Source organism: Talpa occidentalis, unplaced genomic scaffold (genome assembly GCF_014898055.3).
Source record: "Talpa occidentalis isolate TD23 unplaced genomic scaffold, MPIMG_talOcc4v2.1 talOcc4.13, whole genome shotgun sequence".
Lineage (NCBI taxonomy): Eukaryota > Metazoa > Chordata > Mammalia > Eulipotyphla > Talpidae > Talpa > Talpa occidentalis.
The window spans coordinates 24,743,325-24,770,047 of NW_023601322.1; the positions used below are offsets into that span (position 1 = coordinate 24,743,325).

The 26,723-nt window shown below is 40.0% G+C and overlaps 1 long non-coding RNA gene across 1 annotated transcript in view; it reads left to right on the top strand.

Annotated features, from left to right (window-relative positions):
• LOC129145593 (uncharacterized) overlaps positions 1–26,449 on the top strand; it is a 134,528-nt gene extending 108,079 nt beyond the window's left edge. The window contains exon 3 of the long non-coding RNA XR_008551371.1: positions 26,352–26,449. This is a non-coding gene — a long non-coding RNA (uncharacterized LOC129145593). The remainder of the gene's footprint in view (positions 1–26,351) is intronic.
• Positions 26,450–26,723: the final 274 nt, after the last annotated feature.

Sequence of the window (26,723 nt, forward strand, 5' to 3'; positions counted from 1 at the left end):
AGGGCTGTGATCGCCCTCCACTTACCACCCCCCCTTACAATGGGAGATATTAAGGGCAAGGGGGAGGCTGGGAGGCTGGAAGGGGCATATATTCCCCATCCTATGTTGACATCCCCACCCCCATTCCTTTCCCTCTGTGCTGAAAGCAAAGGCTGCTGACTTTCCCTTTGCCAAATTTCTCATTCCCTTGTGTATATCTGAGCTTTTTTTTTTTAAGATTCATTTATTTATTTATACAAGCACTGGGTACAGTCAGAATCGTGGGAGGGTGAGAGAATCCACCAGAGCCAGAGTGGGGAACAGAACAGGCAGACTGATGAAATACACTGCTCAGGGGAGCAGCGGGTGGCAAAAGAGGTCTGCGTGCCATGTGGGACCCTCGCCTGGGGTCCAGGGATAGAACCGGTGCTGCAGAGGCTGCGGGTAGCTTTGCAACCCAGCACTCAACCACTGTGCCACCTGGGAGGCCCGTATATCTGAACTTTTAATGGGATTAGTAGCACCACTAGGAAATGAATAAAAATTTGGGAGTTGTGTACTTACTGTCAAGACAATCAAGTTGCATTTCTACTGAAATCTTATTTTGGGCAAAAGGAGAGCAGAAAGGCCAGGAAAGGTGAGAGAGAGGAATTCCATATGACAATGGAAATGTTGAGACTGTGACCCAAGCCAGTTTTTGCTACTGGCCATTAATTTGCATATCACCCTCAACATTTTCCCCATGCCTACGGTTACAAACCACCTGCCTGTCATTTATTTTGATTTCCTTCAAACATAGCTGTTCTTTTTAGATTAGAAACTTACTTTAAAAGAAACCTTGATTTGGGCCTCCCTGGTGGCGCAGCGATTGAGCGCTGGGTTGCGAAGCTGCCCGCAGTCTCTGCAGCACCGGTTTGATCCCCGTCTGCTCCCCGGCCACCTGAGGAGGGGCCCACAGGGCGCGCAGACCTCTCCTGTGGCTCGCTGCTCCCCTCAGCAGTGTACCTCGGTCCTTCTGCCTGTTCTGCTCCCCGCTCTGGCTCTGGTGAATTCTCTCACCCTCCCGCACTTCTGACTGTAGCCGGTGCTTGTGTAAATAAACAAATAAATAAATGAATCTTTAAAAAGAAAGAAACCTTGATTTTACTATCTCAAATATATAACTAGTATTACTTTCCATTAAATGGCAGAAAGAATGAAAATAAATGTAACTAAACAATATTATTAATTTATGGGGATATACTATTAACTGTCAAAAGCTCTGAGCTTCAAATCTGCAGACTTGAGCTTCTTTGTTAAAAAAGGAGAAAAGCAAGTGTTAGAGAGGTGTTGAAGACGTACAATTCCAGACAGAATTTACCCTTGGTGTCATCAGAAGAATGAAAAGAGAATTGAAAAGGGAATAACTTTCTCACTATGTGATTCAATTTTATTGGCCAAACTTGTGCATCACCTAAAATTATCTGTGGCATTTCACACTTGGGGAAATACTGCTGTAAGTCACTAGAGTTCAGTTCTAAACTTATCAGACGTTCCAGGAAAAACTCAAGAATGATTTCGGATGGAGCAATCAAAGAGGATAATTGGACACTTTGAAAACCAATAGTTTTTTCTGCTATAGGGAGGGTGTCAGGTGAAGGAACATTGCAGAGTGGAGCTCCCAGTGGTCATAGCCATTCATGCCCGAGGCCCAAGAGTTGCAGCCCCTCCATGCTCAGCCTGAATTGCTCCTGTCCTCTTGTCCCATGATGGGTACAACACCATGCATGTCACCCTACTTCATCATCAGTCCATAGCCTTTCATGCCTTGCAAAATAATCAATTAAAGCATCATCCATTTCAGGGCCCATTTTGTGGCTAGTTGTTAATATCTTTGGTTAGTGTCAGTAGTGCATCAAACCAGAACTTGTCATATCTTTCATCACTTACAACTAGATTAATGCATGTGTGACATCAAAACCAGTGCATTTTGAAGAAGAGATATGCTTAGAGTGCAGAGAATTCTGGAGAGCAGATATGGTGGGATTTTGTGGAGAGGTCTTTGTGTCAGTCTCACCCATCTGCACTTGCAGGACCAGCTTTCCAATGTTCTGTGTACATTGGTCCCACATGGGTCTTTTTTCAGTTCTTAATCATTTCACTCTCAAGGCTTGAACTCTTTTGTGGCACATTACTCTCTAGGTACAGCTGAAATGTAAGTTATCTTTAAATCATGTTGATCCTGTCTTACAGTTATCATATCACTTGACAACACTTGAGTTCAGGAGTCTGGGAGACTAGAAGAAAGTAAGACAAGATATTAGATCCCTAGGCCTCATTCAGGTTAAATAAATGTTAGCAAGAGTGACTTTACTGTAGGCTCATGGAGAAAAGTAGATACCAAAAGAATATAATAATATTCCATCCAGGTAATAGTCCATCTGGAGATATTTAGAACAAATTAAAAGATCTCTCAACAGGCAGGAAAAACACAGTTTTGGAGAAGGGCATGTAGATGACTTGTAGAATTAAGGTGAAAGAGCTAATTGGTAGACAGCCAGCATGAGGAAAGCCTTTCTCAGAAGTTGTGAATTCCCACATCTTGGGCTGAGGTCCACATGGGCACTCCTGTGTGGGAACTAACCAGAATCTGTGGTCCTAAAGGATTCAGAGGGACAGGTATAGGATAAAGACTGGGCCCAGTGGTCAGACTGAGGTATATGACTTGGTAGCAAAAATCAAACAAGGTTAGACTTACCATTAGATACTGGAACAGGATTGTGAGGAGGAGTAAAGAGAAGAGACTGTTCACGTCAGACAAGGACTAGGTCAGACCACTCACCAGGCCTGTCCACTCCTGTGTTGACATGAATCTGTTATCATGGTCCTGGGAGGTGATGAGAACTTGTGTTTAAGAGAACTATGGCCAAGGGGGTCAGACATTCTAGAGGAGACGATAGAGTGAGAATGCCACCTATAAGCCAAGAATAGATTAATCAGGGGCCATCTTGGATAAGTAAACTCTAAGGAAAGGCCTTGGGAAATATTAGTCCAAACCAGTCCATTGTCATCAACTTCCTCTTCTTCCCCACAATGAATGACTCAACTCACTCCTCAGTGATGTGTTCATTTCTCCCTTTACCTAATCAACAAATCTTTTTTTTTTTTCTTTCTCATTTTGAGAGTTGTATTTTACCTACCCCATGTCTGGTTGCAGATCTTTTCTTCTGCTTCACAGTGAACGTTCACCTTTCTTTGTATATGTTTGGCCTGAGTAGCCCTCCATTGAATCACCTACTCTATTGCTTATCTTGAAGTTACATCCCATAGCCAGGCCATTCCTAATATCAGGGGATGCAGAAAGCATATCTCCACATGACTATATTTGTACCAGCCCTGTTATCTTAGAGCTGCTCCGAAGCTCCACTGAAATAAAGGTGGGGAAGTGCTCCATAAAATTCAACATGCTTTACAGTTCTACGAATGTTCCTCCCTTGCAATTATTTAGTTAATTGTTGAGGCCTTGCTTTGCGTTGTTTATATAGACGTAACTGTGGCCTTGGTTTGCTCAGCCTGCAGTGTTCCTGGCTGCTCTGGAAGGAAGCTCTCTCCTCCTGGAACTGCTGACGGAGCCCCAGCCGCAATGGTGGCAGCAGGTGGTGCTCCGATAATGTCGGCTCTTGTTGAGGTACAGGAAAACAGAGCAGCTGAAGACTGAAATCTGAGAGATAGCAGGAAATGAAAAATGAGGCGAAGTTATATCTTCTGTTCCCTCATAAAGGTTCCTGTGACAAATGGAATCACAGGCATCACACAAACTGCCTTACTGAGCTACTGAAGGCCTGAGCTATCTTGAAGGCAAATATCCGTTCTCTGGTTATCTGTGGGAAAATAATAAGCAATTGGTTATGAGAGAGAGAGTGAAAGAAAAGAAGGGGGGGGGGGGAGAGAGAGAGAGAGACAGAGAGAGAGAGAGAGAGAGAGAGAGAGAGAAGAGAAACAATTAACAAATATAGTTACTATGTACAGCATGAAAAAAATGGCCATTTCTACCTCCATGTTAACATTTAAATATTTAACTAATGTCTGTATGTCTGTGGTGTTGCTGAAATAGTGCTTCTAACACAAGGCAACATTCACTAAGTTGGTTTTTCTGGTTAAAGTACAAATTTTGAGTGTGTGAATTCAACCCATAAGTGGCCATACAAATACACTTTCGATTTCTGATGTCCATTGTCAAGACTGACATTCAACTAAAGATGCTAATGTCTAGCCTTTTGAATAATGGTGTGAACATATACTTCTTTCATGTATTTTATAGTTAACACTAGGCTCGAAATTCATCTTTTCCATCCACATGATGCAAGTATAAATGCATAAATGTGCAGTCAAGAAAAATAATCTCTTTGGCTTTCAATTTATTTGAAAGTAAATCATGATACAATTGTGTGCCTGACAGATGCTAGACATTCAATAAATATTTGCTAAATAAATGAATGAACATACTCTTAGGAGGGCATGGTACCAAAGTAAATTCAGTTTGTCCCTTGCCATATTTACATCCAGAAAAATCAAGTCAAAATGAATAATTTAGAATCTTAAAAGAGAAATAATTTACAGAATGTCATCCATAAGCAGGACTGTTCTTGAGGGCAATCGGGAAAGAAATGGAGGAAACCATTGCATGCCTTTGCCAGGAGAGTGGGGAGGGTTATCATCCGATCTCTTCAAGCACCATTTAGTAAACTGTTTACACAGCTGGATGCAAACTCAAATCATCATACAGAAATTTGGGTTATGGAACACTTCCAAAATAGCCTATGTGATACATCGATTCACTGTATCACATGGGGGGGGCATATCTGGGTCTTTGCAGGCACAACTTTACCTGAAGGAATGGAAATATGTAGCTGTTCCATTTTATCATGGTTCATTATCAACTCTGTCTAAATTGGATTTAGAATTGTCTAAATTGGAAACTTAGGAGCAGCAGAATCATTGGAAAGACTGGGCAAATAGACTGCAATAATTTAGAGTATACAATCTCTAGGTTGAATCAAATTCTGACACCTTTGACAAGACACAACAACCATATAATACACCTATACTGCAATTTATATATATGCATGTAAAATAATATGTGTACACAAAAACATATACAAGTTGTATTATTGTTATTATTAGGTAGCATTTTTGATTTAGGGATATAGGTTTACTTCTCTTCAGATATATGTTACCATCCCCCACCCACCACAAAATCACCCACCCAAACCTCTTCTACTATAAGCCATTGTGCTCCTGTCTTCTTTGCTGCCCTCTCCACCCTCTCCCTCTTTAGTCTCAAACTACAGTCAGATTTTTAAGAGTTTTTTTGGTTTAGATTGGTATGTTCCTTTGTTTACCTTGATTACATTCCAAATATGAGTGAAACCACCCAGTATTTGTCTTTCTCCTTTTGACTTATTTCTCTTAGCATAATCCCCTCCAGTTCCATCTATGCTATCACATATGGCAGGATTTCATATTTTTTTTTTAAATCACTGAGTAGATTCCATTGTGTTTTTTCCACATCTTCTTACTCCACTCATCAGTTTTTGTGCACTTAGGTTGTTTCCATAACCTGGCTATTGTAAATAGTGCTGCAGTGGTCATAGGACTGCAGAGAGTATCTTCCTTCTTATTTATTTAATCCCTTATTTTTCTATACTGATTAAAAGAAAACTGACTGCCTCATTTTAAGTTTCTAATTTTCCAAGCACCCTTTTTTTTGCTTTTTGAAAGTAGACACATAATATCTATAAAAGTACTTTGCCTTAGTCATGATCAGACTGCCATTTTATTTTTCATGAAAAAAAGGTTATTTCAGGAAACATTATTATAGCAGTTTCTCCTTAGCTTAAGTGGATCATTGTTAACTGAAGATGGACACGTAGAAGGCATTTGAGGTTATGTTCACTTACATAAGGGTATAGAAGAATATATTTAGTATAATGATTCTGATAATGTATATATACACAATGGACTAGTATTCAGCAATCAACAAAGATAAACTCATGCCATTTGCAGCAACATGGACAGAGCTGGAAAGGATTATGCTCAGTGAAATTAGCTAGAAGGAGAGTGATAAATACTGGATGGTCTCACTTATATGTGAAATATAGAGAAGCCAAAGAAAGAGTCAGGAAAAGACAAACTTTGAAACATGGCCATAGCTTTGGAGCTTTCAGAAGGGAAGGGGGAGGAAGGATTAATGGGGGGTAAGTGGGAGGAGAGGACCATGGTGGGGGACTATGTGTGTTTCAGTGGTGGGAGTGTTGTGATAACTAACCTGAGGGGGGAAATCCCATCCTGTCAAAACACTAGTGAGGATATAAAACAATGATACTTCAATAAAAATAAAAATGAAAAAGTTATGCCTTAATTTCCTTATAATGCAGGATTTATATATTTGTGAAGAATATTAAATGATATATTTCATTTAAAATACTTGGCTGAGCTTCTGTTGAACAATATATGCTATGTTAGTATTTGTTATATGGCAGTGAGAGCAGGTTCATAGGAGGATATGGTTCAGGCCTGAGGGACTAGAAGAAGTTGCCTTGGGGAGGTATATTGGGTTGATGAAAGGGCAGATGTGGATCCCTTAGGTGGGGAGGCCTTTATATATTTAGGAAACTAGAAGAAGAATTCAAAGGTAAAGTACTGTAAGAAAGAAGGGCCTCCCTGGTGGCACAGGGGGTTAAGATGCAACCTTTGAAGTTAACCGCCAGCCACTGCAGCATGAGTTCGATCCCTGGCTAGGGAGAAACCCACATGGTGCAGCAGATCTCTCCTGACTTGCCCACTGCTCTCCTCAGCAGCGTATTTCAGTCAATCTGCCTGTTCTGTTCCCCACTGTCTCCGGTGAATCGTCTCACCACCTCCCCCTCCCCCTGCACCTCTGGCTTGTACCCCAGCTCTAGTATGCATACAAATAAATCTTAAAAAAAAAGTAAGAAAGAAAATGCTAACATGCACTGGGACTGGAACATTAAGGCAGACCCTGTGGGACATGGTAGGGGATTTGCATTTGATTCAAAATACAGTAGGAAATTATTGAAAACTTTTGAGATGGAGAGGCACATGATATAGCTAATTTTTAAAAGTCACTTTTACTTTTTCTTTTAAAATGAAGAAAATGTATATTGGGAGGTCATGAAAGCAGGGGAGACCTGTGAGCAGGCTCTCCAAGTAGCTGAGGGGGAAGTGTAGGTGTCTAGGATTTGGGTGTTGGTTATGGGGAAGGGATGAGATCAAAGAATTGTAGACATAGTTTGATGGTAGAAGTGACAAGACTAGGTGATGGGTCAAATATAGGGACAAAAGAGGAGAAAAGAGAAAAGCCACACTCTTAGTTTTCTGATTTGAGAAAGGATATGGATAGAGAAGTCATTTCCTGAGATGGGAAACCTGGTGGAAGATCAGGTTCTTTTTGGACACGTCAAGGAGGAAGTTGGATATGAGTGTGAAACCTGAAAAGTTCATACAGAGAAGATACATTTTGGGAAGAATCAAAATGTAAATGTCATTAACAGCTATGGAAATAAAGGAAGAGAGTTTAGAAAACAGAGAAGTGGGTGGGAAGCCCCCAAACACCCCAACATTCAGCTTTCTGACAGAGGAGGAGAAGCCTACAGAAAATTCAGAGAATGAGCAGTCAAGGAAGAGAGAGAAAAGCAGGGGAGGAGGTGTCCTGGAGGTCAAGAAATTAAGGGATACAGGAAGAAGGAGCTGCATCCAGGGCTGCTGAATTGTAGAGCAATACCAGTGGCATGTTCGAGGGATGACGGGTTGGATTGGGTTGTTGGGTGAAATGCAGCTGAGGAAGCAGAGACAGTGTGTCAGGCAACTCTGATAACAGATATGGATGAGCAGTAAAGCAAATAAATTACACTCTAGTGGGTGGAAACTAAGGTCATGAGATCTCTGTCTTTTTGTTTTCTTTTGTTTTTGTGACGTAAGAGACCTCATGTTCATATACTAGCATAACAATTTTGTGAGAACAGTGCAGTTTATGATGAAATAGATATAAAGGGCAATTGTGACTCTGAAGTCCTTGAGAAGGTGAGGGGATTTGTGATGCAGAGCACACTTGAGAATCCCCTTGACAGAGGAGAGATACTTAATCACCTGAGACAGAAGGAAAGATTGGGGAGAGGGGTATTTGCATGAGTAGGTTAAGGGAACGTGTGAAAACTCCAGCCAGATGACTCCTGATTTGATCAACACAGTATAGAGTGAGATTTCTGAAACTTATGAGAAGTAAAAAAGGAAGTAAAAAATGTCTTTGATGAGAACAAATGAGTGAATATTGTAGAGAAATGCAGTGAGGTTGTCAGGTAAGGCTGGGTTTCTGTTTGAAGTTGGTTCTCATGAATTTATAGTGACTTGCCATCCAAGTTATAAGATTCATGAAGATACATAGGAAGATCTTTCAGGGTTGGAGTGAAAAGTTAAGAAAAGACATAGAAATAGAGTTGAATATACTTGCAAGGAGGTAAGCATGCTGAGGAGCCATGGAGTCTGTGCGTTTAGGAAACAAGCCCAAATAGGAAGGGGTGATGGACAGAAAGAAAGTAAGATATTAGATAGCTGAGTAAAATAAAATTATTGTTTTAAAGGGAGACTTTATTTTTTAAAAAAGATTTATTTATCCAAGCACTGGGTACAGTCAGAAGCTCTGGAGGGTGAGAGAATTCACCAGAGCCAGAGTGGGGAGCAGAACAGGCAGACTGAAAAAGTACAATGCTGAGGGGAGCAGCGGGCGGCAGGAGAGGTCTGCATGCCATGTGGGACCCTTGCCCGGTGGCTGGGGATTGAACTGGTGGCCGAGGATCAAACTGGTGGCCGAGGATCGAACTGGTGGCCAGGGATCGAACTGGCGCTGCAGAGGCTGCGGGCAGCTTCGCAGCCCATCGCTCAACTGCTGCACCACTGGGGATGCCCTTAAAGGGAGACTTTAGAAGTTCACTAGTTGGAGAGGAGATTGAATCTAGAGGATGCAGTATTCCAAATAGTGGTCTAGAGATTGCTGCCATTTTTTTTTTTGTTGTTGTTGTTAATTACAAGGTCCAGACTCTGATTGTGAGCATGTGTGAATTAGAGGAAGTAAAGGAAAAGGACATTGGAAATGAGGGGTAAGGAACTGTTGGATGGGTCTCCCATGTGGACATTCAGCTTTGGAAAATGCTGGCAATAACTGGGATGGAGAGGATGGTTGTTGCCCAGGTACTAAGTTCATTGATGATTGAGGGGTAATGACCAGGAGAGTGGAGGAGGGCAACAAAAGGACTGGGCAGCTGGGTACTATAACCCATTATAAGAATGAAGAGCAGCAGTTATCTAGAGTAGAATTCGTTGTCACATCTTTCCCCTTCTGAATCAGAGGTTCAAGGTGTGTGGGGAAAATGGCCTTCTGATAGGGTAATAAGTGTGTGTAGTCTGAGCGTCTAGAATCATACTGAGAAGTCTTGGTAGGCTGCTCCCAAAGACTTTACACAATAGGATGGGGTAAAAGACAAACTGGATAGTGGGCTTCATGGATGTTTAAACTAGTCAGGTAGAGAAGTAGTGGGCAGTGCCCTGGAAATAGAGGTGGGAAGATGTTTGATAAAGTCCCCCTGGATCATAGAAGCAGGCAAATAATGTGTGCACTTTTATGAAACCTCTTGGCCATATGCAGTATTTCCTATTGGAATTCTTTGTCATATGCAGGGCAGAAAACCTGGATGCAACAGGGAATGGGAAAAGCCACAGTAAAATGCTATTTCTGACAGATGGTCTTGGAGCACTCTATGGTGGATATTTGGGGGGCTTACCAAGAGCCCTTGAGCTGATAGCATTAAAGTTCTGGCTCCAAATTGAGTCTTTCCTTGTCTCTACTGCTCTGCATTTTAGCCTTGATTAGTGCCTTCTTTCTCCAGCGACATTGTGACAAGTGAACCGAGTCTCTGGAACCAGTTTACCTGGTTCAAATCCTACTCAGCTTCTTACTAGTTGTGTGAATTGCAATAAGATATTTACCTTTCATATGCTTCAGTAAAAGAATGATGATAATATTTACCTAGTAGGAGGTTTGTAAGACTTTCATGTGTTATATGTGAAAAACTTTCAGCGCTGCATGAAATGGAGTAATAAGCACAGATACTCTCCCCTTCTGCAAAATTTTAGTTATGCCGCTTTGTTTTTACAAAAGATTTACCTTAGTACCTATTTTCACTAACCAGAAGAAATCTGAAGATGGATTTTTGTTTTTACAACAAAAGGTGAAAAGTGAAAAAAGTTTTCACTGTTTTGCAGCAGCCACAGTGGTATCCGCGGGCTCCTTTCCTGGGAATAACATTCAGTATCTCAGCATCAGGCCACCATAGCTTTGAACTTTACCTGTGAGCATCTGTGTTTTATTGCAATTTATTTTATGCATCTGTTAGCAATATGTATTCTCAGGTATCAGAAAGACCTAAAAGTGCTCAGAAGGGTGTCATGTTTAATGTAAAATGGATCATAATGAAGTATTTTGATTATGGTGAGTGATCACCATTCCAACTTTCAAAGACTCAGCATAACCACACCATCATCAGTCTTCCAGTGTGCTGACTGTCTTTCCAATTCCGGCAAGTGAAATAACACCACATTATGAATTATTTCGAATTTATACATTTTACATACTTATGTTTATTTCTCCCATCTTTTCTGCTCTTACTATATGTTATTATGTTATTTTAGGTTTTATGTATTATCTGATATGATTGGTTAACCTACTCTTTTTTTTAAGACACAATTTATTTATTTATTCATTTATTTTTAAAGATTTATTTATTTATTTATACAAGCACTGGGTACAGTCAGAAGCGCAGGAGGGTGAGAGAATTCACCAGAGCCAGAGCGGGGAGCAGAGCAGGCAGAAGGACTGAAGTACACTGCTGAGGGGAGCAGTGGGTGGCAGGAGAGGTCTGTGTGCCATGCAGGACCCTCCTCCTGTGGTCGGGGAGCAGCCGGGGATTGAACCGGCACTGCAGAGGCTGCAGGCAGCTTCGCAACCCAGAGCTCAACCTCTGCGCCACCGGGGAGGCCCTAACCTACTCTTTACTTCTGGGAATGCCAAACATTTTTCCATATCAATTTAATGGTATTTACTTCTTCACTTTACACAATTTTGACTTGTGGAAGCTTTCAAAGAAATTCCTTCATTTTGGATACTGGAGGAAATCTGTACTATTTAAACATATCTGTCTATTTTCCCAGATTCATTCTGGAATTGAGACAAAAACTGTTTTCTTGATTTAATTGCATCAGTGGATTTCAAACAAAGTTTCTTAAAATATGAAGTTTTCAAAATGTTTAATTCAATATGTATATTAAATTTAGCTTAGTGATATTCAAAAAACCTATAATAAAATATACAAACTTAATGAATATCCTATATATTAAATTGTCTATATTAGTACATGTATTAATTTTAGTTTTCCAATTAACTGATTTTTTTTTTCATAGATCTTGGGATAAACTATTCCCATAATCTCTTTATGATTGCAAATTATATCTTGGGTGAGAAGGTAAATTATTAAAGTGGATTATATTTTATCTATATGAAACATGGTTTCTTTGAGTCAATATATTTGAATCAAATACAGAAAAAAATAGATGAGGCTGAAGCTAATATAAAATGAAACCATATTTTTGTGGCATTAAAGTAGTTTTTCATTAACTGATTTCCAAGTGAATGTTTTAAAACTGTGTTTATAAGACCAAAAAAAAATCATACTAGTTATACAACACTTTTATCTATTTTCACTTTTTGCATTTAATAAAAGACTGAAAAATTCATTGCTTAAATGAGAACATGTTTGATTTCATTGGGATAACTCATCATTATAGTGATAGTCTTAGGTAACTGAAAGAATGTATATAGATATTGAATTTATACTTAAAATGCAAACTTCTGGTGAAGTTCAATTGTAATTAATCCCTTTGAGATTTTTGATTCATTTTTTTGTGCTGGCATTTGTTTTCTAATTCAAATGTGAATGTATGTAACAGGTGGGAACTGTCTGATGAGAAAATTAACATTACTTGATATTAGTCTATCAACCCAAGAGGTGAAATAGTATGACTTCATTTACCACGGCAACTTAGAGTGTCCATGAACAGCCTGAAATACTTGAACAATAGTTTGTGCTCTTGGAGTTAGTGTTTTCCCTATAATCATGTTGACTTTTCTAAGTAGAGCATTCCAGAAATTGCCTAGCACATTAAGTAGCTCAGAGGGCTGGTTCTGTCACTCAACCCAGTGACTTTTAGCAAACTCTGATAGGTCTTTGACTCTTAGTCTTTTCATCTGACACATAGGGATGATAGCAACTAACAGTCACCTCATCATGTTGCTCAGTGCACTAAGTAAACTAACTGCATAAATGATTTAGGCTAGGGCATGGTAAATGCTCAATCAATATGGTTAAGATTATTCCCTTGTGTCTGGCTTATTGGCCACTTGCACTTAATTTGTTTCTGAACTTCAGTCCTAGCTCAGTCACTTAATATCTGAAAGATCTTGGGAAAAGTACTTGTACTGTCTAAGCCTCAGTACCTATGTCATGAGGTTATTGCCAATATAAATTGAATTATATATGAAACATATGAAAATGGTACATGTATATACACACATGTACATCCATTGTGTGTGCATGTGTGTGTGTGTATGTATGTTTGTATATACATGTGTCTTACTCTGAAGGGTGATAAGAAGTCCCTTCAATTTTCTCTATAAAGTGTGAATGTGAGAATGAATCTTTTTTCAGTGTTGCTTGACGTTTTTGCTTTTCGAGAACGCTCATAACAGAATTTGTAATACTATCCTCTCTCTTCCCTTTCTCCCTTCCTTCCATTTTTCTTTCTTCTTCCTCTCATTGCTGCCTCCTTTCTCCCTCTGATTTTCCCTTTTTCTTTTTTCTTTCTCTTCTTTCTTCTCTTCTTTCCCTCCCATCTTCCCACCTTCTTTCCCTTTATCATTTTTCACTGGCAGCTACTAAATAAGCAGCCTCTCCTGCCTCCATGGGGAGTGTGAGCGACTGCTCTCCGCCATCCCCAGGGCCTCGGTGTCCACTCCTTCTTCCCTGTTGAATGAAGTCTGCATTTTATCGGCCTTGCTATTCTTGGCATAGAGGCCAATAAAATGGCGATAACAAGTCCCAAATCCCAGTCTGCCGGGAAGCTTCGCCTTGTCAATGAGAGATTAAAAAATAATGGCTGTAGCCTCAGCAAGGCTGACTGCAAGCAATTTTAAAAAGTCCGGATCAGACCATCTGGCTTTTCTTCTTTATTTTTTAAAGCTGTTTTTTTTTTTTTTTTTTTTTGCTTTAAAAACAACAACAACAAAAAACTCTAATCCTCCATAAGGTCTTGAATTTCCCTCATTAAGTTTTATAGCTTGGAAATGAAAAGGAAAACGTAGGTATATGGTTCTTGACTCCTGAATTTAATCATCGGAGAGTCCCCTTTGAGGTCATTGGATTACAATTAGATTGCACTTTGTCAAAAGCAAATAGAGTGGTTATGTCTTGGAGTTCAAAACCCACGAGGGCTTCCTGTTCAACAGTTCCCTTCCAGGGCTTGACAGAGGAATTTGCACCACTGGCCATTTTTCCCACTGTGAATTGAATGTCCCCGGAGCACCAGGTCTCCGAATTAGCATTTTCTACTCCACTGCTTTCTCTGGGGATGAGTGAATAGCATCTCCTTTTAAAAGCACCCCTGTCCCTCACTATCCCTGTCCCAGGCAAGTGCCCAGAGGGCAGCAGGGCACAGATCACATCTCCCCAAGCATTTCCACTTCTTTCCTGCACTGAAAAAAGAGGGCGACATCCTTTAATGACTATTGATGAATCCTGATGACATGATATCAGGTGGTAGTAAGATTAGATAAAAGGAATATATTTTCTGAGGGGTTGGGGGTTTTCAAGTATTATTTCCTTACATTACTCAAAAATCCTGATATACAATTTCTCATTCCCTTGAAAGTCTCAGATCCCTTTCAATGAGGAATTCAGTTTTATAATACACAGGGCTCTCTCTGTCTCAAGCACACAGACACAAACCCTACAGAGGCCAGGTGAGATACAGGAGTACGTACAAAGGTGGGATTAGGCATCACAAGGGAGCAGGGGGTACTTTGGACAACTGGTTGCTCCCGACTTGTAGCGACCACCAGTCAACTTGTAGAGACCACCAGTCAACGCTGCCATTACCAGATCCCCATATGAGGTCAGAGCTTTCATTGTTTTTAGCAGAAGTTGAAAATCTTGGCTAGTATATAAAATCTCCCAATCCTTAAGCAGAACCTCTTATAATTATTTTTCATTTTTAGCCCTATACTGGTCAAACAAAACATACTTGTGGGTGAGATCTCTGGGCTATCATTTTTTGACCTTCGATCAAGAGCAAATTTTATGTACAACTATTCATTTTGTCACTAAATTATCTATGTTGTTGTTTAAATATTTTATTCAAGGATTTTTTTAAGACAAAAAAATGATTTCCTCTTATACCAGCCAAAATATTTTTTGTAGAATTGGACCCAAGATTGATTCTCTGTTAAAATAAAATTTAAAAATGACAAGACTTGTGGAGTAGGATTCCTGGGGTACACTGGTGAGTGGTATTTGTGTGATACTCTGAAGGACAGAAAGATGGTGAGAATATGATTTTCTATAGCACCTGGCATCCTTTTTTCTATATGAACTTTGGAAACCCGGCCCCTACTATTAGCTGTTTCCAACAGTGGTCCTTTAAGAGATATTCCTGTGAATGCCACAGGCTATTAGTGTACATCTTCCACTGTTTTTTTCTGTGTAGCATTACTTCCAGAGAGAAGTAGCCATTGAAATCTAGAAAGTTATGTCACATGACCAGCTTTGTCTTGTCAGTCCTGAAATGGGGCACCAGAAGCTATAGCTTGGGAAAAAAAAAAAATCCCCAGGTCATGTTGATGCAACTCTGTACAGGGGATGTGCAGTTTGCATAGTGTGTGTACAGGCTTCATGCTCTCTTGGGGAGTGGCATTATGGATGATGGACTACTTAAAACAATGTAGTCTCCTCAGCTCTCCCCCCAAAAACCTGCAAGTTGAGATTCCTAGAGTAATTCCCTCCATTTCCTGCTTCCACTCGCAAAGCTTCAGCTCTGTTTTATACATGTGTATACAGTTACACAGAGACCAACTATTCAAATTACAAACAAGTTGATTTGGGCTCTTCTTTGTGTGTATATAGTCTGATTTTTTTTTCTGGCTCTTAGTCACCTAAAACAAGATTAGCATCTATAGCACATGGTTTTATCCCTTATCCTGATTTATGTCATTAATTATGACAACTACTTTGCAAATCATTCAGGGCAAATAGGATGTCCTACAAATCGCTCTTGTTTCTTGTGTGCTCTCTCTCTCTTGAGTGAGTGAGTGTTCTTCACTATGCATCTACTCATTAAATATGTTTGCTGTCTGTGTATGATTCTTGTCTTGCCCTCAAAACTTGTAGGGATAGCCCATAGTTTCTCACAGGTGTGCAGTGAGTACTGTGAGTTGCCCTCTGTATATTGGGAAGTAGAGATGGGTGGGATTTTTGGTGTTCTTTCTACAGGGCTGTGGGGGCGGGGGTGACACCACCATTCCCCAGTATGTCTGCAGCAGCACTGCTGTTAGAATTGATTTCTCCCAACATACTGACCCCTGCTCTCTCCCTACAGCAGGGGGTAAAAACACCACCTCTAGTGTCAGATGGCTATTTGTCACCTTGTTGCTCTGATAAAGTCACATATCCATTCTGTGCCTCAGGTTCCTCTTCTGTAAACCATGAATTGAAAAACTTCCCCTAGACTGTCAGGAGGATCAAATCAGTAGGTACATATTGAGTGTGTGTCCTAGGATTGGCACTCAGTCTGTACATCATCAGGACTGTTACTATAATTTTTACCAAAATATGGGTTACTCTAATCCCCAGCCTTTGAGAGTTCCCCCTTCCTTTGTCCTTATCTCCATTCCACCATGTATTTCATTTCAATACAATGGTCCGTTTTGCCTGGCAATCCCCAAACCTGAAATTAGGTGTTCCACAGGGTAAAACTCCAGAGAAGGACCCAGATTTCAAGACTCAGAAGAAACTATCCATCAGGACTAGATTCCTTGATTTAAGCAGCTGACTTAAATCAGAGGGCACGGCTCAGGAAAGAAAAATGCCTGAAAAATACTGTAATGTCAGATCAAGGGAATAAACCACAAGATCTAAAATAGACAGGAGTCAGTTTGGTCTGGTCAGGAGAGCATATGAAGCCATGTCACAGATCAGGACCCCAGGTGAGGAGCTGTGTCTACCCAGTACTCATGTGTTCCCTGGAGCCATTCTCAAGTTAGACCGTACTAGATAGTCTGAGCCAGACCATATGCAGAGTGTGCTGTCTGGTTCTGTACAACCTTATAAACTGACCCTAGAGAAACCTGCTTTTATCATGTAGACCTGCTCAGTACTATAAATTGGTCTCAAATGTTAAATATTGCCATCACATGAAAATTAAGTTTGAGCTGGCTCCATGCTATATAAGGCTCAGCAAGATAGGCCTTGTTCATCCTAAGTTCTGCTTCCACTACAAAGATAGGCTGAATTGCTGCTTGATTCCGGAGCCTACCGGCCTCATTGCTGCCTCCGAGCCGTGGCCCAGGTTCTCTCTCTGGAATCCACCTCTCCTCTTTATGGCATCTTTGGTCTCTATTAAAGCCTCTCTAGTAAATTAAGTCCCTCACCTGCCTGCATCAAGTCATTCTCTGTTTTAACAACTTTCTTGTTTCCATTAGGGAAAGTGTACCCCAGTTTGCAATTATTTCTTTCATTTGTGTCTTCACATTTTTTCATGCACTAAAATAGAACTCCTATGGATACAAGTGTAGGCTCTGTCTTACTCGCCCTCCTTTTCCCAGGGCCTAGCCTCACTTGAAGTATTTAATTTTGAATGAATGGATTAATAATTTTCTTTTCTTTTCTCAAGGCCCTGGAAATATAGGCCTTGTATCAGTTGGGAAGGTACAGAGGTGCCATTCTCCTCCAAGGTCTTCACTGCATTTCTCACTTTTCTTAGAGCTTATTTATGATACATGAAGAGAGTTAGCTGAGGATACTGCTTGCTTTAAGGGAACACATACACGAAAGGCAGAATTCAAAGGGTATTTCTTTAACAAAAAAAAAAAAATAAAATAGAAGTCAACCTAAGAACAAAATAAATATTTCGGAGGAAATGGCAGCAAATTATCTAGATTTTCGACTTAAACTCCCCAGTTCCCTGAAGATCTTTTCCCCTTTGCTAATGGATTAACTCTAATGGCTCACCATAATGCAATAGCAGCGAACTTGTTGGGTGGTAAATATCCAACCTTCTTTTCTAAGAACGCCCAGGGAAGGAAATCAAGCTCTGAAATGGAGCCGGCAGTTACACTTGCCAGGCTAAGAGTTACAAGGACTGTCAGGCCTCCCGCTTCAGGGCAGAAGCTGGTCACCAGCTGGGCTCAGAAGAGATTGCTCCAAGCCCCCTGCCCTGACATTGCACAATTAGGTGCATTTCAGTAAGGACTTTTGCCTTTTTTTATCCCATTCCACACTGGCTACTCTCAGAGGCGAGATCCTGGGCTAGATGGACCATTGGTCTGGCTCCACTGGGGCAATTCCTGTTCTTTGATGGTCTTAAACAACCTTGCTGAGAGATAAATGTGCTACTAAGAGGATTTTGAGATAAATTCCCACAGCTATGAAGATAAAAAAACATTTGACTCTAGTTTTGATGTAAGCAGCAGCCCCAAATATTTAAAGTCATCTGCTTCATTTATTTTCTCAACTGTCTCTACACATGCTAAAGACATGGCTGGCTTGACCTGGAATAATTTCTCTACTTGGTCCTCAGAGAATCTTCACCAGGGTTCCTGCAAGTTGATTCATCTGTAGAAGCAAACATATGTGAATGTTCTTTTTTGATGCTTTTTCTATCTATGACTCTGCTCCCTCCTCCAGATTCCATGCATTTATTTTCAAATATACCTACCAATGCATGATTTTAAGGAAGTAGTAATTAATATGAAAACTAGTATGGAAAATCAGCTTTTCACTATGTGATCTTTATTAGACAGTTGAGGTCTAAGTAACACCATATTTTTGAGGTAAAACTATCCCAGGTAATCAGTTCTGGTTAATATTGCTTAGAGATCCTAAGTCAATTAATTCTTCGCTAAAATGGGCTGGGTACCTGTCATGTGCTAGTCCTGGAAGTGCCTGCTCTCACATAGACATGATGATAATAGCATAACACAAGAAGACAGCATCATTTCCTAGGTATATAACTTAGAGAAATAAAAACACAGACCACACAAATACTGTACAGAAATATCCATAGCAACACTATGTGGAATACCCCCCAAATGAATCAACTGACAATGTCCATCCATTAATAAATGGATAAACAAAATGTGATCTAACTACACAGTGGAGCATTATTTGGCAAAGTAAAATAATTAAGTGTTGATAAATGCTACAACATAATGAATGGGATTTGAAAACTTCATACTCTGTAAAAGAAGTCAGACACAAAGGCACATAGTATATGATTCTATCTACATGAAATGTCAAGAGTAGTCAAACCCACAAGGACAGAAAGTAAGTTAGTGGATGTCAGGGGCTAGAGGAGGAGAAAGGGCAATGATTGCTGTGGAGGTCAGAGTTTATTCTGAGGGGAGTGAAAATGCTTTGTAATTAGATAGTAGTGATGTTTGCACAACATTGTGAATATACAAAAGACCTCTAAATTGTATGCTTTAAGGATGAATTTTATATGGATAAGTGGATTACATCTCAATAAAACTGTTTTAAACATTTAGATAGTAAGCAAGGAAATAGATAACAGAAATTTAGGCATTAGAATGAGCTCTATTTAACCAGATGGAAATACCGACAGGGAGATGTTACTTTAGATTAAGGAGTCAAGAAAAGCCTCTCTCAGATGGTATTACTATGAAAATTAAATGAAGGAAAGGATCCAGGTGTGTGTAGATTCTGTGTGTGTGTGTGGGGGGGGGTTCTGTTGCAGAGAAGGAACATGTGAAGGACACTTGGAACTGGTAAAAGGCCAGTGTGAGCAGAGCAGAGTGAGCAGAGAATAAGGAATGATTTGAAATCAATCCCGAGATGTAGCCAGATGCCAGTTCTGACAGGGCATAGTAGAATGTGGTGCAGACTGTTTATCTTAATAGGAAGCCACTGGCAAGCCCCAAGCATAGGTAGATTAGGATCTTATTTACCTTTTCAAAAAGACAACCATTTCTGCTGTGTAGAACATACATTATAAAAGCAGGCAGATTGGGAGGCCTTGCAGCATTCCACATCAGAGATAAAGTGGCTTAGACCATGTTGATTTTAGACACACAAGAAGTGGACAGATTTAGAAATGTTTGGTGGTAGAGTTGACAGGACTGAAATAGAATCATGATTCAAAAAGTTTTTATTGGTTGTAACAGAAAGTTAAACATGTATTCCCAACAAGACTTCATAGCAGCACTGGTGTTGATAGATTGTCTCAAACAAGAAACTTCCCAAAGTTTCACCAACAGTATGGCTAAATACATTGGGGGTATAATTACACAGTGAGAGGCTGCCCCAGCCAGAAGAAGAACAGATGGAAAGAGACAAGGTTTCATTCAGTATTAGCTTACACATACATAGTTTGCAAACTGACTGCAATAACGTTAGAGGTCAGATGAGTGGTTGTTCATACGGGGATGGTGACAGAAAGTGGACACAAAAGGGCATCTCCCGGGGGTATTGTAATATTATTTTTGGGGGGAGGAGGGTTGGTTACATGGTTTTTGAAAAGCCATCAAGTTAGAGACTTGATTCTTCACTTTTGTTCATGTATATTATACATCAATGTAAACAATAGTCCCAAATTAGTGTGTCAATATTTATAAGGGATTATAGACATTTTTGCTTCTTGGCTAATGAGATTGATTTCAATCCAGAATATGTGGCAATGCTTTAGAGTTCGGGGGTTGACTATAGTCTTGGTGTGATCATAAGACACGATTGCTAATAACAAATGTATGCAGTGTTATACTATGCTTGTGGCATTTATTGTTCTCACATTTCCATTGCCTTTCTGATCATCTTCCTTGGTACATGCATTTCTAGGGTTTGGGAGCTTCTTGTAGCTATTTTGTAAAAAGAAAAAAGTCTCTTGATTTGGGAATGGTACTTAAATGTTTTAATACCTTTGCTAATCTATTCATGTAATTCTTTCATTTCATTCTTTTAATAAATGAGTAATAATAAATGCATTAGACTATGCAGGTGCTATGGAGACAGTGCTTAAGACATTATCCCAAATCTCAATACAGTTCTGTTTTAATAATGGTGAGACAGGTAGGTGGATCACTCTAACACACAGTGGTGGAGAGCAATGAAGTTTGGTGTTTAAGTTAATTAAGGAGTTCAGAGTAATGGTAATTAATGATTAGGGGCCCTTGTGTACTCAATGATTCTAATATTTTATATTTGTATTGTTCCAATGTTGAAGAATTGGGTCATCTATGACCCTTCCCATTTTACAGATGGCAAACTTTTGTACAAAAAGTAAAGAATTCATCCAAAGTCACAAAGCACAGGTGATGGTTGTTCTTGAGACTTGTCTTGCAGTCCTTGCTCTTCCCTGGAGATTAGGAAGCCTTCCCAATAACCCCAAGCATATTGTCGTCTCCTTGGAAACAAATACACAAAAACTCCCTATTGATTGTTTTATCAGTTTCTAGCAGATAAGAATTGGTGCTGACAGTAATTCAAAGTATTAGCTCTTTGTCAGGCAATTTATTGTGCTTGTGACAAGACAGTGCTTGGGGAACTCAGAGATTCAGTGGGTTTTATTGTAAACTCTTGGAGTCAATGCAGTGCCCTGTTCTTCATTGTGCACAGATCAGGGTTACAAACATTATAAACTATTATACTCTCATTTGGGATTCCAGTTCCATTCATTAGTAAACAAAACAGGAAGGCAATTTTAAGTAAGTTTGGCAATAGTTTTGAGTTTTAAGGCCATTTGGGCCCAGAGGGCTGAATCTTAGAGTATTACTATTTTTTGTACCAGAGTTTTAGTGACCTTTAATTCTTATCTTTAAGCACAATATTTCTTAGAATCTTTCTTATTTGAGAAACTCTCTGATCAAACAAAGTTATAGTATGAAATAGAATCTGTGTCACTCTGGCAAAGTGGAGGTGGGTTAGGGTATTAAAGGTCTGTCCCTTAGGACCTTATTTTCCCAGAGTAGACAAGAAGGAATGGAAATTCACATAGACTGCTAGGTCTCATGCTGTTCAGTTCATAAGGCACTGTAAACCAGTAGCTTTTTTTTTTTTTAAAGATTTATTTATTTACTTATACAAGCACTAGGTGCAGTCAGAAGCACAGGAGGGTGAGAGAATTCACCAGAGCCAGAGTGGGGAACAGAACAGGCAGAAGAACCGAACAAAGTACACTGCTGAGGGGAGCAGCGGGTGGCAGGAGAGGTCTGCGCGCCATGTGGGACCCTCGTCTGGTGGCCAGGGACCGAACCCACCCTGCAAAGGCTGCAGGCAGCTTCACAACCCAGCGCTCAATCACTGTGCCACCGGAGAGGCCCTAAACCAGTAGCTTTACAGCAATTTTAAATTTTCTTGGAGCCACAATATTCTCTCCATTCATTTTATTTATTGTACTTCTCCTATATTCTAGACTCTCAAAGAGGTTTCAAATACTTTGTGCCCTCAGCTACCTTTCAAATTAACATCTTGATTAAATGCCTTAAATATTCATATTCTTTAATCCATTCCTGACATAAGATGCCAGGGAAAGTGGGGGGTGACTGCAGCCAGGCATACCTACTGCTCTCAACTCTGCTGACTTCTGTGTCCTTCTCTCAGAGAAAGAGAAAGCTCAGACTTGAGCATCCTGAACGATGCTCAGGGCATCGTTCTGAAGGCCTCCTTCTGACTGACCCCATTGTATTGCTGAGAACATCTTGTCACCAATGCTGAAAATTGGGTTGGAAATCTGATAGGGCATCTGCTTCGAGAGCCCCAAATATGGGGCAGGGAAGAAGCTGCTTTTCTCCTGGAATCTTCTGCTTGTCTCTTCCTTGGGCATAGTGCTACATAGAAGATGGCTATGCAGAAGCTCTGCTAGTGTGAATCTTTGTTTCTTTTCATGTCTTTGCCCCAATAACACAGGTCTCTGGCCCCTTGTTCATCCTATCTCACCTTTACCACAGCTCTAATTCCAGATTCATGGACCTGCTCTGTTGAATGAAAAGCAAAACAATGTGAAATACCCGTCAGGATGCCTTTCTTCAGCTCCTTCCTGTGTGGCCCTTGCAAACTCCTCCATCTCTCACCTGTCTCACTTTCCTGATGTCTCAAGAACCTGACCAGTTGTTCTAAAACTTTAATACAAAAGAGTGACTTCTGGCATCTGTGATGTGTGCTGGCATCAGGCTGTCTCCATGGAGTTTAAATTGGTAGAGCTGAGTTACAACCCAGGAATCTACATTCTGAACTAAGATTCTCCCTCTACTTTCCTGGCCCCCCTTCCAAGCAAGGTGATTCTTATGTAAATAATTTTAGAGTTATTCTCTGAGAAACACTTTAATCCTGGGCAGCCACTGCCGTTACATCTATAAATAATTTTCCTTTTTTATTTTTTTTTGTTGTTGTTTTTTGTTCTTTTTTTTCTTTCCTTTCTTTCATTCTCTTTCTCTCTCTCTTTCCTTCCCTCCCTCTCTACCTTTTCTTTCTTCCTTCCTTCTTTCATTTTTTACTGAATGATATTATTAACATAAAAATACAAGCAAATATCTTATTTCATTTAAGGAGAAATACCCAACACCGTAAGTGAATTTGCATAGCCCCACTAGACTTATAATTTCAAATTTAGCACTTGGGTTAGGCGTCAAGGTAATTTAATAGGATAAATGACGTAATTTCTACTGTCCTCTTTTCACTCCAGTGCTCTAAAGGACAATTCTATATTTTGAAGCCATCTCTGAGTACTCTATAGAGAATCTATACAGCAGCATGCGACAGGCTGTGACTTTTCTGTTTAAGATAGTCCATGCTGTGTGTGGCAGGGGGTCAGCCTCACTGTCCAGTCAGAGCCCAGACCAGGTTGTAACACCAATTAACTGGAGGAAGCACCTAAACAGAACCTAACCTTTCTCCTTTAGCCTCTTCAAAGTAGAACAGAGACTGGGGCTAGCTCCTCACCTGGCGACTTGATTAAATATAATAACTTGACTTTTTTTTTTAAAGATTTATTAATTTTATCCAAGAACTGGGGTACAGGCCAGATGTGGGGGAGGGTGAGAGGATTCACCAGAGACAGAGCAGGGAACAGAACAGTCAGACTGACAAAATACACTGCTGAGGGGAGCAGTGGGCACGACAGGAGAGGTCTACCGCACCATGTGGGACTCTCGCCGGCCGGCCAGGGTCGAACCAACGCTGCAGAGGCTGCAGACAGCTTCCCAGCATGGAGCTCAACTGCGTGTGCCACCAGGGGCGGCCCAATAACTTGACTTTTTAAATGAGAATCATGAATCTAACTTAGCTTTATTTTCTTCAAATATGTATGCTGGATAATGCAAGCCTCTTCTATGAAGAAATATCATCACTATTAAGACCATTACATTTCTTAAATTTGTCGATGTATCTGTCAAAATAATGGTGACTTTGGAGTAGAACCCTAGAAGAGTGTTGGGAGGTCTTTATCAGAGCTCTTCTTTCATTGCTATGTTCTAAGTAATTACCAGAAGGACAAGTTCTCTGTAGCCCTTAGTTAGAGTGACTCACTTTGCTAATAACATAGGAGGATCAAAATTGCAACCTTCGATTGGAATTTACCCTGTGCTCAAACTGTTCTATTGCTAGAAGTTGGAAAGGCTAAAATTATCATAAGCCTAATGGAGATCACTTAATCCATCTCATTTCTTACAGAGAGAATGTTTTGAAATTATCTTAAAGATACTTAGGAAATTTCCATTGCAAAGTAGAGTCCTTCAGGTAAGAACCTGTGTTTGTTTAAGTCCTGGGGCAAGATAGGAGTAGCAGATCATTCTGTTCTTTAACCAAATTACCTGCATTTCAATAAATAGCAGGGTAGTGTTAAAAGTGATTTGACAAGATGTTAGATCCAGACGCAGTACACTCCTTGCTGCTTAGGAAGAATGACCTCGAGTAAAAAGTTTCCACACTTTAGCTCTTGTTTAGAATAGCAGCATTTAAAAGCATTAAGTTTTGTTTTAATAGAACGAGGTTTAGACCACAATTTCTGCTACTCACTGCCCATGTAATCTTGAGAAAACAGCTCAACATCTTAAAGCCATTTTCCTCATCTATAAAATTGGGATAGTAATATTAACCACCTGGTGGTGTTTAAATGATTAAATTAGCTAATATGTATAATAAACTCAGAAGACTGCCCAACAGTTATTTTTTTAGCAAAAGTTAACTTCTCGTAACTATAAGAGGTTATTATCTCCTCTATTAACCTGGAATAACAAATACCTCTTATTTAAATTCATTTTTGGCTTATATAAATAAGAAATTATATAAGTAAATGGGTTATAGAAACTGTAACCTGCACCAATTTATTTTTTTCTTTTTAGTATTAATATTGAGACCACTTGACAGAAGCAGCTTTGTTGCATAGGTGGTGGGACTCCCGAAGAGAGGAGTTGTATTAACTTCCCAGTTACACTGGGACTCCAGTTAAGAATCACAGAATATCCAAAAAACAATGGCAAGAGAACCCATGACACGAGAATGGCATGTAGGTAAATGTGTACATGCCACTACTGCTGCAGTTCACAGTGGTCCTAGGAGTGATCAGAATGATGTTTCCGGATAGAGAAGAAGGATGCTGGTCTTGGGGGAGGAGGTTCACGACAGACAGGGGCCATGTGAGTGACCTGTTCTCCACAGAGAATGCTGGGTTGGCTCGTCTGGACCTCCCATGAGGTCCTTCCCATAAAGCTGCGGCATCACTGAAGTCTGGCTTTCCTTTCTATTTCCCAGTTGCTGTGCTCACACCCTTTCACAATCTTTCTCTTTTTGCTCATCTAGCCTCCTTAAATCCTTTAATTGGAGGTTTACAAAAAGTTGCCTACACTGTAGTGGGAATTAGTCCCGTATGCCTGGGAGTATTTGCAATTTAAAAACTTCCCTGGGTAAAAAAATGCCAAGGACTGAATCAGTTATGGTAACATTTAAGGAAACAATGATGACCAGCCTGAACCCTTTACTGATGCTCTTCAAATTATGGGTATCTGATGAGTTGCATACGCTTTATGCCAAGACCCAGCTTTCCCTGGAGCAGAAGGAAAATGAAAGCAGGAAGCTTTAGCACTAGGCAGGCTTTGCTTGTTGGCATTTTCTTATTACTGATCAATAAATAAGGTCAAAATTACTTGGTTTAAAGAAAGCAAACTTTCATGTAAATTCCGCTAAGTCTTTGGTCATTTCATTCTCACTCATTCAGAATTCATTTTCCTTCATACCTATATTTGATTTCAATTAAAAAAAGAGACAGCTTGCTTAATCTTTCCCACAAACTGATATGGTGTATACCTGAGTGAACGGGACAATTTTCCTTATAAATTATGTATAAAATCCTCAACTGCTGCCTCTCTCTTAGAGACTCAAAAGAAAATTCAATTTCTTTTAGCTTATTTTTTCATGGTTCTTGGGATATTCATTTCAGATTTTCCACTCATTTTTATAAATGTCTTATTTATTCAAGCTCTTCATAGAGGAAAGTAATGCTGCACATTGCTGATTTTATTACTCTGGACAGGTTACAATATCTTCTCAGAGGCCAAAACACTAATTGATTTTGAAGTTTCTGTCAATGTTGAGAGGTCATGTGACACATTGGAGAGGGGGATGTGTGGCACAGTGGTTAGACCCGATTTCACTAAGCATGGGACACTGATTCTAGTCTGTCCCCGACCCTTCCTTAATTCTGTGACCTTGCTTGGGGCTTAGTCACCTTCACTTACAACACGGCAACTCTTTAACTGCCTGAGTCTAAGGCAGCAAGAGAAGGGGGCATTGGAGGAAAAGATCTCAATGTAGCTTTCATTTTTTAGTAGAATTCTTTAGTAGTTCTAGAAAATTCTTCTGGGACTCTTTTAGATGTGTGTTATGATTCTTTTCCATCAATTCCTTAGCAGGCAGTGCTATAGCCATAAAATTCAGAGAATATGAAAATTGAGAAGGGTAGAAAATTAATATCCTTTGTTCTGGTTGCAGATGTCCTTTAACCATGATTCCCAGTTGTGGGAGACTCTGAATTCAATGTGGAAGAAAAGAATGACAGGAGAACTACATAATGAATATAAGGAGCCACAGGCCAGTATCTATTGCCTTTATTCATTTTAGTTAGTGACCAGAGCTGACTTGCTTCCATTTCCCTCAATGAAATATCTTCTGCCTGGACACTTGTGATACAGACCTACCGGAGGTACAAGTGTACAGGAGATGGACATCCTGGTATAGTGCTAATTATTCAAAGGCCCAAACCAAATGTAGCCTCTGAAATATTTCATGTTTTGAAGGGGAAGACCATGTCTTGTATTTTAGAGGTTTTGCAACTTCTCTGTCATGTATTGGCATGCACACAAG